This window comes from Manis javanica, chromosome 1 (genome assembly GCF_040802235.1).
Source record: "Manis javanica isolate MJ-LG chromosome 1, MJ_LKY, whole genome shotgun sequence".
In the NCBI taxonomy this organism is placed as follows: domain Eukaryota; kingdom Metazoa; phylum Chordata; class Mammalia; order Pholidota; family Manidae; genus Manis; species Manis javanica.
This window is the reverse complement of record NC_133156.1, coordinates 197938437-197950831: the sequence shown is the minus strand read 5'-3', so window position 1 is coordinate 197950831 and position 12395 is coordinate 197938437. Positions and strand designations below refer to the sequence as shown.

General features: G+C 36.8%; 1 protein-coding gene across 3 annotated transcripts in view; it reads left to right on the top strand.

Annotated features, from left to right (window-relative positions):
- ACYP2 (acylphosphatase 2) overlaps window positions 1–12395 on the top strand; it is a 184465-nt gene that overhangs the window by 156937 nt on the left and 15133 nt on the right. The gene's annotated exons all lie outside the window — the stretch shown is intronic.

Sequence of the window (12395 nt, the reverse complement as noted above, 5' to 3'; positions counted from 1 at the left end):
AACTTATTCACTATGTAAGAATTTGTTCTCCATGTAAGAACTTGTTCGTTATACTTCAGAAGATTGGAGACTGACGAAAATTAGGCTTGGGGTGGATTAATGATTGTGCATTGAGCATTGACTCCCCTATACAGAATTTTAATGTTGTTAACAACCATTTGATCAATAAATATGAGAGATAACCTCTCAAAAAACAAAAAACAAAAAAATATGCTGGAACCAGAGTGCTCACAGTGCTGGCCCCTTGGCTGGGTGAACACTGTGCATAATTCTTTCTTACTCTGCATAGTTACTGTATCAGTTCTCTAAATCGCCTGAACATCACAGTGGTTCAACAGTCCCCCATCCCCTCCCCTCTGCCCCAACCCACACTCCTCGCCCTTGGTAACCACTTGTCACTTCTCAGTGTCTATTAACCTACTGCTGTTTTGTTCCTTCTGTTTTGCTTTGTTTTTATTTTCCACAAATAAGTGAAATCATATGGTATTTGTCTTTCTCCACATGGCTTATTTCACTGTGCACAATACCCTCTAGATCCAACCATGTTGTTGCAAATGGAAGGATTTTTCTTTTCATGGCTGAATAATATTCATTGTGTATATGTACCACATCTTCTTTATCCAGTCATCTGTTGATGGACATTAAGTTGCTTCCATATTTTTGCTATTGCAAACTGTGTGGCAGTAAACATAGGGGTGCATATATCTTTTCAAATCAGGGATTTTGTTTTCTTTGGGTAAATTCCTAGGAGTGGAGTTATTGAGTCAAATGGTGTTACTATTTTTAGTTTTTCAAGGAACCTGCATACTGCTTCCCACAGGAGTTGCACCAATCTGCATTCCCACCCTTGCTGGAGGGTTCCTATTTTGCCACACCGTTTCCAGCATTTGTTATTTCTTTTCTTGGATAGTGCCCATTTCTTTTCTTGGATAGTGTGAGATGATATGATATTGTGGTTTTAATTTGCATTTCCCTGATGATTAGCAATATATAGGGTACCTTTTCATTTGCCTGTTGGCCATTTGAATTTCTTCTTTGGAGAAGTGTCTATTCAGTCCTCTGCCCATTTTTTGACCAGGTTATTTGTTTTTTGGGTGTTGACGCATATGAGTTCTTTATATATTTTGGATGTTGACCCCTTATCATATGAGTCATTTACAAATATATTCTCCCATACTGTAGGTTGCCTTTTTGTTCTGCTGATGCTGTCATTTGCTGTACAGAAGCTTTTTAGTTTGATGTAGTCCCACTCGTTCATTCTTGTTTCCCTTGCCCTTGGAGATGTGTTCAGGAAAAAGTTGCTCATGTTTTTATTCAAGAGATTTTTGCCTATGTTTTTTTCTAAGAGTTTTATGGTTTCATGACTTACATTTAGGTCTTTGATCAATTCTGAGTTTATTTTTGTGTATGGAGTTGGACAATAAGCCAGTTTCATTCTCTTAGATGTAGCTGTCCAGTTTTCCCAGCACCAGTTGTTGAAGAGGCTGTCTTTTCCCATTGTATATTTATGGCTCCTTTATCATGTATTAATTGACCATATATGTGTGGGTTTATATCTGAGCTCTCTATTCTATTCCATTGATCTATGGGTCTCTTCTTGTGCAGTACCAAAGTGTTTTGCTTACTGTGGCTTTGTAGTGGAGCTTGAAGTAAGGGAGCAAAATCCCCCCAGCGTTGTGCTTGTCTCTCAGGATTGCTTTGGCTGTTCTGGGTCTTTTGTGGTTCCATATGGATTTTAGAACTATTTTCTCTAGTTCACTGAAGAATGCTGTTGGTATTTTGATAGGGATTGCATTGACTCTGTAAATTGCTTTGGGCAGGTTGGCCATTTTCACAATATTCTTTCTATCCATAGCATGGGATAGATTTCCATTTTTTTTGGTGTCTTCTTTAATTTCTCTCATGAATGTCTTATAGTTTTCAGAGTATAGGTCTTTCACCTTCTTGGTTAGGTTTGTTCCTAGGTATTTTATTCTTTTTGATGCAATTGTAAATGGGATTGTTTTCCTAATTTCTCTTTCTTCTAGTTCATTGTTAGTACATACGAATGCAACAGATTTCTGTGATTAATTTTCTATCCTGCAACTTTGCTGAATTCAGTTATTTGCTCTAGAATTTTTTGGTGGATTCTTTAGGGTTTTCTATGTGTAATATCATCTCATCTGCAAATAGTGAAAGTTTAACTTCTTCCTTACCAATGTGGATGCTTTTTTATCTCTCTGTTATCTGATTGCCATGGCAAGGACCTCCAATACTATGTTGAATAAAAGTGGTGAGAGTGGGCATCCTTGTCTTGTTTCTGATCTTGGAGGAAAAGCTTTCAGCTTTTCATTATTAAGCATGATGTTGTCTATGGGTACTTGCCCTCTATACCCATTTTGTTGAGAATTTTTTTATCATGTATGGATGTTGAATTTTGTCAAATGTTTTTTCAGCATCTATTAAGATAATCATAGATTTTTATTCTTTTTCTTAATGTGGTGTATGATATTGATGGATTTATGAAAACTGTACCATCCTTGCATCCATTGAATAAATCCCACTTGGTCATGGTGCATGATCTTTCTGATGTATTTTTGGATTGACTTTGCTAATATTTTGTTGAGTATTTTTGCATCTATGCTCATCAGGGATATTGGTCTGTAATTTTCCTTTTTTGTGGTGTCTTTGCCTGGTTTTGGTTTTAGAGTGATGCTGGCCTCAAAGAATGAGTTCGTAAGTATTCTCTCCTCTTCAGTTTTTTGGAAAACTTTAAGGAGGATGGGTACTAGCTTGTCTTTAAATGTTTGGTAGAATTTGGCTGTGAAGTTGTCTGTACCTGGAATTTTGTTTTAGGGGATTTTTTTTTATTACAAATTCAATTTGCTGGTAATTGGTCTGTTCAGATTTTCTTTTTCTTTCTGAGTCAGTCTTGGAAGATAGTAATTTTCTAGGAAGTTGTCTGGTTTATTGGCACATAATTTTTCATAGTATTCTCTAATAATTCTTTGTATTTCTGCAGTATTGTGATTTTTCCTTCTTCATTTCTGATTCTGTTTATGTGTGTACACTCTCTTTTTTTCTTGGTAAGTCTGGGTAGGGGTTCATCTTGTTTTCTCAAAGAACCCACTTCTGGTTTCATTGAGTTTTTTCTATTGTTTTATTCTTCTCTATTTATTTTTGCCATGATCTTTATTATAATAGTCCCTCCTACTGACTTTGTGTTTCATTTGTTCTTTTTCTAGTTTCATTAATTGTAATTTCAGACTGTTTATTTGGAATTGTTCTTGTTTCTTGAGGCAAGCCTGTATTGCTATGTAGTTTCCTCTTAGAACTTCCTTTGCTGCCTCCCACAGATTTGGGCTGTTGTGTTTTTGTTTTCATTTGTCTCCATATAGTGCTTGATTTCTGTTTTAATTTGTTAATTGATCTATTGATTATTTAAAAGCATGTTGTTTAGTCTTCATGTGTTTCTAAATGTTTTTGTTTTCTTTGTATAATTTATTTCTAGTTTCATACTATTGTGTCTGAGAAGCTGCTTGATATAATTTCAATCTTTTTTAATTCATTGAGGCTCTTCATGAGGCTTAGTGTGTGATCTAATCTGAAGAACATTCCATGTACACTTGGGAGGCATGTGTATCCTGCTGCTTGTGGATGGGGTGTTCTGTAGATACATTAAATCTATTTGATCTAATGTATTTTCAGTGCCTGTTTCCTTATTTATTTTCTGTCTGTTTGATCTATTGATGTGAGTGGGTGTTAAAGTCTCCTAAAATGGATGTTTTGCAATCTTTTTCCCCCTTTAATTCTGTTAGTATTTGTTTTACATATTTAGTTGCTTCTATTTTGGGTGCGTAAATATTTATAATGTTTATATCCTCTTGTTGGATTGATCCTATTATCATTACATAATGTCCTTCTTGTCTCTTGTTACTTTGTTTTGAAATTAATTTTGTCTGATAGAAGTACTGGTAGTCCTGCTTTAATCTCCCTATTATTTGCAATGAATATCTTAGTCTTTGTATGTCTTTGGGTCTGATATGAGTCTCTTGTAGGCAGCATATAGATGGATCTGGTTTCCTTATCCATTCTGCCACTCTATGTCTTTTGATTGGTGCACTCAGTCAATTTCCATTTAAGGTGATTATTGATAGGTATGTACTTACTGCCATTTTATAAATTGTTTTCTGGCTGTTTTTGATATCTCCTCTCTTTTCCTTTCTTCCTCTCTTATACTCTTCTGTTATTGACAGTTTTCTTTAGTGTTGTAATTGGATTTCTCATTCCTTTTTTTTTTACAGTTTATTTAATTGTGTGTTTGTGTCTTTATTGTAGGCTTTAGTTTTGTAGATACCAGAGGTTCAAGGATAGCTTCTTTACCATACAATAGTCTATCTTAAATTGCTGATTACTCTATTTCAAGCACAATCTATAGGTACTTTTTTTCCTTCTTCTTCTTCCTCTATATTTTTCATATTAGATATCATAATCTGCATTTTTTGTGTATCCCTTGACTGATTTTGTGTACAGTTGATTTTGCTGCTTTTGTTTTAATTTTGTACTTGCTTCATAATCACTTGGTCTACTACCATTAATGTGGGTTTATTTTCACTGGTGAAAGCTATTTAGTCTTAGGGTCATTTCCAGCTACAGAAATTCCTTTAACATACCACGTAAGACTGGCTTAGTGGTAGCAAATTCCTTCAACTTTTGTTTATCTGGAAATTTTTTGTTTAATCCCTGCTTCAAATTTAAATGATAATCTCACCCATAGAGGATGCTTAGTTGGAGGTCCTTCTGTTTCAGTATATTAAATATATCATGCCACTTCCTTCTGGCCTGGAGTTTTAGTTGAGAAGTCTGCTGATAGCCTGATGGGATTTCCTTTATAAGTAATCTTTTTTCTCTGGTTGCTTTCAACACTCTCTCCTTATCCTTGATCTTGGCCATTTTAATTATTATATGTCTTGGTGTCTTGCTGTGGTTCCTTTTGTTAGGGGATCTCTGGACTTCCATGACCTCAGTGTCTATTTCCTTCCCCAGATTGGGGAAGTTTTCAACAATTATTTTCTTAAAGAGACTTTCTATCCCTTTGTCTTTCTCTTCTCCTTCTGGTACCCCTATTGTGTGAATATTGTTTTATTTGCATTGGACACATTGCTCTCTTATCATTCTTTCATTCCTGGAGATCCTTTTTTCTCTTTTCCTCAGCCTTTTTGTTTTCCTGTTCTCTAATTTCTATTTCCTTTACCATGTCCTCTACATGATCTAATCTCCTTTTAAATCCTTCCATTGTATGTTTCATTTCAGACACTTATTCTTCAGCTCTGAGTGGCTCCTTTTCAGGTTTTCTGTCTCTTTGTTGAAGTCCTCCCTGAGACCTTGAATACTTTTCTGTAAATCTGTGAGCATGTTTATAACTTCTATTTTGAAATATTTATGAAGAAGATGAGTGAAATCTGTTTCATTTCGCCCTTCTTCTGGAGTTCTGTCTCACAGCTTTGATGGGATCAAATTCCTCTGCCTGCTCATTTTGTCAGGGGTTCTGTTTCTTCCTTTGTAGTAGATGTCTCTGCTATGCTTTCTGGTCTAAAGAATAATAGCTTTATGAAGAAGGTGTACTATGGTGCCCAGAAGTTGGATATTCTTTACTTTCTAGTGCCTGGTTCTACTTGGTGGGGGCCCCAGTTGTTGGCATGCCATAGATGGAGTGCCTTTCTTTCTGGCTTCCATAGTGGTCTACATCTTGGAGGAAAGCTTGAGCTGCTGCTTTGTGATGAGCTCAGGAATCTGTTGAGCTTGCAGGGCCATCCTCTGCCTGTCCAGCAGCAATGGCAGGCTGCAGAGTTAATGGGGTGGGCAGACCAATGTGCCCCAGCTTCCTTCTGCAGGGAGGAAAGAATTCTTGGGGCTGGCTCCTCCAGACACCTCTCTGCTTGGGCTGAAATGTAGCCAAGCAAGCAGGAAGAGTCTACCCTTACCTGCCAGGCAGCAAAGTCTGATGCTGCTGCTGGGCCAAGTGGGTTGGTTCCCAGCAACATGCAAGGAGGTGCCTCAGGGCTGCATTGCCAGGAAGGGGGTAGAACTCCTGGAGTTCCTGAGAGTTCACAATCTGTTGGGCTGAGAAATGGCTAGGGAGGTATTGTCCATCTGAGAGAGTTCCGTCCAACCCTTATCACCTCTGGTACCCCTCCCACTGCTGCCTGGCAAGTCTTTCACACTACCACCTCTGCTTTGGGTCTCAGGACTGGTGGAGCATGCCTGTCCTCCACACAGACTGGAGTCTCAGCCTCCTAGTGTTCCACCTGCCCCTCGTGTTCACCCCAATAATCACCAGAACCCAATGTAATGTCGGCTCACGCTCCCAGAGCCGATCTCCACGGCCATGTGTGCAGCGCTCCTGGGCTCCTACCCCCTCCCCACTCCATTCCTCTTTGTCCTGCCTGTAGGCTAGTTGTCGGGGTGAGGGCTTGGGTCCCACTCAATCTCAGGTTTGCTGCCTTATCCTTTTCTGTGTGGTCCTCTCTTCTTCCTCAGGTGTAGGTGGTCTGTTCTGCAGTCTTCAGGTCATTTTCAGGTCTAGTTGCATTTGCTGTACTTCCCTCTTTTATGTGTTTTTAGGAGGATTTTTCTGTCTTGCCTTCCTATTCTGCCATCTTTTTGTCATTCTCTTATTCTTCAATGTCAGTGCTGCATGTTCTGGAGGCTGAAAGCCTGAGATTTAGGTGCCATCATAGGTAGGTCCTGGTGAGGGCACTCTTCTAGGTTACAGAATGCCAACTTCTTCTTGTTGCCTCACATGGTAGCAAAAACAAACCACAAAATTTTAATGAGGAGCATAAAGATAAAAGTGGAGAAAATTATTACTCTTCCTGAAAAGATAAACTAATTTGGGGAGAAATGACATTCTAACAGCATTTAAAGATTTAAAGGGTATTTGAAAGGATTGGACAAAACTATGCTAAAATCGTAGATGGAGGAACAGACATTGAGAAATAGAATAATAATAATGAGGTGGGGGAGATGTAGAGCTCATTAGATGTTAAAATATATTCTAAGGCTATAAATAAAATAGTTTGGTACTGGTTTGGAGATTAACTAAAGATACCACAGGAGCCAAATAGACTGTAGAAACAGATTCAGGTCTATACACAGACTTAGTATATGATAATAGTTGTACTGGGGAAAAGATCTAACCATTCAAAATTGACTTTTTTTTTCATATTTTAAGCAGATTTATTGAATAAAAAGATTCATAATACATTTCAAGAGAAAAACTCTATAAAGTTTGAGTATTCTATGATTTCTAACTCTACCAGTATGAGTGAATAAGAAAGGATTTTATCACTTAAATATATATAGACTCAATAGAATATAATATTTGTATGCATAGAACGCTTTTGAAGAATTATACGAAGTCAGTAATTATTTAAACACTAATAGTTAAATAGGAAGATATACTTAACAATTAGGAAAAAAGCAAAGGGGCCTATTAATTTTTACCCCATACCTTGTCTTATTTTCATTTTTCCCATAGCATATATTAATTTTTTTTTTGAGAGGGCATCTCTCATATTTATTGATCAAATGGTTGTTAACAGTTAACAACAATAAAATTCTGTACAGGGGACTCAATGCACAATCATTAATCCCAAGCCTAATTCTCATGAGTCTCCAATCTTCTGAAGCACAATGAACAAGTTCTTACATGGTGAACAAATTCTTAGATAGTGAATAAGTTCTTACATGGTGAACAGTACAAGGGCAGTCGTCACAGAAACTTTCGGTTTTGATCACGCATTATGAACTGTAAACAATCAGGTCAAATATGAATATTCGTTTGATTTTTATACTTGATTTATATGTGAATCCCACATTTCTCCCTTATTATTATTATTATTCTTTTTAATAAAATGCTGAAGTGGTAGGTAGATGCAGGATAAAGGTAGAAAACATAGTTTAGTGCTGTAAGAAAGCAAATATAGATGATCAGGTGTGTGCCTATAGGCTAAGTATTAATCCAAGCTAGACAAGGGCAACAAAACATCCAAGGATGCAGAAGATTTATCTTAAAACGGGGTGGTGAGGTTCTAAGCCTCACCTCTGTTGATCCCCAATTTCTCACCTGATGGCCCCCCTGCGACTGTGCCTGTCTTAGGTTGTTCCTCCCTTGAGGAATCTTACCCGTCTCTGGCTAACCAGTCATCTTCCGGGGCCATACAGGGAAATGTAAAGTTGGTAAGTGAGAGAGAAGCAGTATTGTTTGAAAAAGTTAGCTTTTTACTTCTTTGCAGATTTATGCCCTGTGGGTTTTAATGCCCAGCATCAAAATTAACTTTTAAAAAAAATTGGAGTGTAGTTGGCATACAATATGTTGGTTTCAGTTGTACAACATAGTGATTTGGCAATTATATACATTAGGAAATGCTCACCATGATAGGTGTGACCATCTGTCACCATTCATTATTACAATATTATTGACTATATTCTCTATACTGTACTTTCATCCCCTGTGACTTATTGTAATTGGAAATTTGTACTTCTCTATCCCCGTTTTCACCTATTTTTCCCATCCCTTTACCTCCTTCCCCTCTAGCAGGTTTGTTCTCTGTATTCATAAGTCTATTTCTGTTTTGTTTTGACTTTTGTTAATTTGATTTCTTCAGATTCCACATATAAGTGAAATCCTGTGGTATTTATATTTCTCTGACTTATTTCATTTAGCATACTACCTTCTAGTTCCATCCATGTTGTTGCAAATGGTAAGAATTCATTCTTTTTTGTGGCTGAGTATTTTCCATTGTATATGTATATACCACATGTCTTTATCCATTCATCTACTGATGGAAACTTAGGTTGTTTACATGTCTTGGCTAAATAATATATGCAATAAACATAGAGGTACATATATCTTTTCAAATTGGTGGTTTTGTTTTCTTCAGGTAAATTCCCAAAGTAGAATTACTACGTTGTATGGTATTTCTATTGTTTAGTGTTTGACAAATATCCATATTGCTTTCCATAAGAGTGCATCAATTTACATTCCCACCAAGAGTGCATGATATTCCCTTTTTCTACATCCTTGAAAACACATTATTTCTTGTCTTGTTGATATTAGCCACTTTGACTAGTGTGAGGTTATATCTCATTGTGGTTTTCATTTGCATTCCCTGATTATTGGTGGTGTTAAGCATCTTTTCATGTGCCTGTTGGCCATCTGTATGTCTATGGAAAAATGTGTACTCAGGTCCTCTGCCAATTTCTTAATTGGATTATTTGTTTTTTGGTGTTGTGTGAGTTTTATATATTTTGGTTATTAGCCCTTTATCAGATACATCTATTGCAAACATAGCTCCCATATGGTAGATTGCCTTTTTCTTTTATTGATGGTTTCCTTTACAGTGCAGAAGCTTTTTAGTTTGATGTAGTCCCTCTTGTTTATTTTTGCTTCTGTTGCCCTTGCCTGGGAAGACATATCCAGAAAGAAATTTCTCAAGCTGATGTTCAAGAGCTTACTGCCTATAGTTTCTTTTCAGAGTTTTTGGTTTCAGGTTGTACATTTAGGTCTTTAATCCATTTCAAGTTTATATATGGCATAAAATAGTAAATTAGTTTCATTCTTTTGCATGTAGCTCCATTTTTTCCAACATCATTTATTGAAGAGACTGTCTTTTTCTCATTGTATATTCTTGCCTCCTTTGTCATATAAACATGAGTTTCTTTCTTAGCTCTCTCTTCTGTTCCATTGATCTATGTGTTTATTTTTGTTCCAGTACCATATTGCTTTTGTTACTGTTACCATAGTTTGAAGTCAGGAAGCATAATACCTTCAGCTTTGTTCTTCTTTCTCAACATTGCTTTGACTATTTGGGGTCTTTTGTGATTCCATACAAATTTGGGGATTATTTGCTCTAGTTCTGTAAAAAATGTCATTGATATTTTGATAGAGATTGCATTGACCCTGTACATTCCTTTGGTTCTGTGGACATTTTAACAATATTGATTCTACCCATCATGGACATGGAATATCTTTCCATTTTTTATGTGTCATCTTTAGTTTTTTTCATCAATGTCTGAAGGGGAGTTAGGAAAATTTATTCCAAAGTATTTGCATCAAAAAGAATTATAAATGGGATTGTTTCCTTAATTTCTCTTCCTGGTCATTATTTGTATATAGAAATGCAATAGATTTTGTATCCTGCAACTTTAATGAATTCATTCATTAATTCCAACAGTTTTTTGGTGGAGTCATTAGAGCTTGCTATATATACTATCATATCATCTGCAAATAGTGACAATTTCACTTCTTCCTTATCAATGTGGATGCCTTTTATTTCTTTTTTGTGTGTGACTGCTGTGGCTAGTCCTCCAGTACTATGTTGAATAGAAGTAGTCAGAGTGGACAGCTTCATCTTGTTCCTGATCTTAGAAGAAAAGTTTTCAGCCCTGGCCATCTAATCTAACCTCAAGGGCCCTCATTGCTCTTCAGCAATTCTTTCATTTCATTCAACATTTGTTAACTCCTATAGCAATTATTAACACCTTTTTACTTTAATCCCTCAACTCTACCTCACCTCCCTTAATTCTCAGTAAATTACCTTCTTACTTTACTGAGAAAATTTCATGTGAATGCCTCTTCTTATCCAAATTTATCTACTTTTTGACCCACTGTCTTCTGTTCTGTACAGATGATATGTGTCCTCTTTCTTTTCTAAACCTAATGAGTCTGCCTAGCTCATGAGCCTGTTTCTTCTAACCTTTCCTAGGGACATGTCCTACACCTTCCTACTCCTTTGTCTTGCATCTTCAATTCATTCCCTTTGCCTACGTGTGAGAATAAGAATAGTGGCTACTGATGTGCCACTCAGATTCCCTTTCAGAACTGAGGACCTTTTCCCTAGCTGCCAGGAGTGCCTCTCTGCCCAGCTTCTCCCTTTCCTTTCCTTGCCTACCACAATTGTTAAACCTGAGAGAAATAGTAATGTTCCCTACATGATAATTTAAATTCCCATCAACAATAAAGAAAAGTGCCCTTTTTCCCACAGCCTAACTACCACTACTAACTATCAAACTTTCAAATCTTTGCCATTTCCTAGGTAACATACAGTGTTTCTTTCTTGATTTATTTGCATTTTTAAAATGAGTAAGACTGAGAATATTTTCACACATTCATTGGTCATTTATCTTTCTCTTTGCTCATACTCTTTGTCCATTTTTCTACTGGATAGCCATCTTTTTCTTTTTTGATATCATTAATATACACTTACATGAACAACATTGTGGTTACTAGATTCCCTCCATTATCAAGTCCCCATCACATACCCCATTATAGTCACTGTCCATCAGCATAGTAAGGTGCTATAGAATCACTACTTGTGTTCTCTGTGCTATACTGCCTTCCCTGTGCACCCCCTACATTATGTGTACTAATCATAATGCCCCTTTTCCCCCTTATCCCTTCCTTCCCACCCATCCTCCCCAGTCCCTTTCCCTTTGGTAACTTTTAGTCCATTCTTGGGTTCTGTGAGTCTGCTGCTATTTTGTTCCTTCAGTTTTTGCTTTGTTCTTATACTCCACAGATGAGTGAAATTGTTTGATACTTGTCTTTCTCCACCTGGCTTATTTCACTGAGCATACTACCCTTTAGCTCCATCCATGTTGTTGTAAATGGTAGGATTTGTTTTCTTTTTATGGCTGAATAATATTCCATTGTGTATATGTACCACATCTTTTTTATCCATTCATCTACTGATGGACACTTAGGTTGCTTCCATTTCTTGGCTATTGTAAATAGTGCTGCGATAAACATAGGGGTGCATATGTCTTTTTCAAACTGGGCTCCTGCATTCTTAGGGTAAATTCCTAGGAGTGGAATTCCTGGGTCAAATGGTATTTCTATTTTGAGTTTTTTGAGGAACCTCCATACTGCTTTCCACAATGGTAGAACTATTTTACATTCCCACCAGCAGTGTAAGAGGGATCCCCTTTATCCACATCCTCACCAACATTAGTTGTTTGTCTTTTGGATGTTGGCCATCCTAACTGGTGTGAGGTGATATCTCATTGTGGTTTTAATTTGCATTCTCTGATGACAAGCAATGTGGAGCATCTTTTCATGTGCCTGTTGGCCATCTGAACTTCTTCTTTGGAGAACTGTCTGTTCAGATCCTCTGCCCATTTTTTAATTGGCTTATTTGCTTTTTGTTTGTTGAGGTGCATGAGCTCTTTGTATATTTTGGATTCAACCCTTATCAGATATGTCATTTATGAATATATTCTCCCATACTGTAGGATGCCTTTTTGTTCTATTGATGGTGTCCTTTGCTGTACAGAAGCTTTTTAGTTTGATATAGTCCCACTTGTTCATTTTTGCTTTTGTTTCCCTTGCCCAGGGAGATATGTTCATGAAGAAG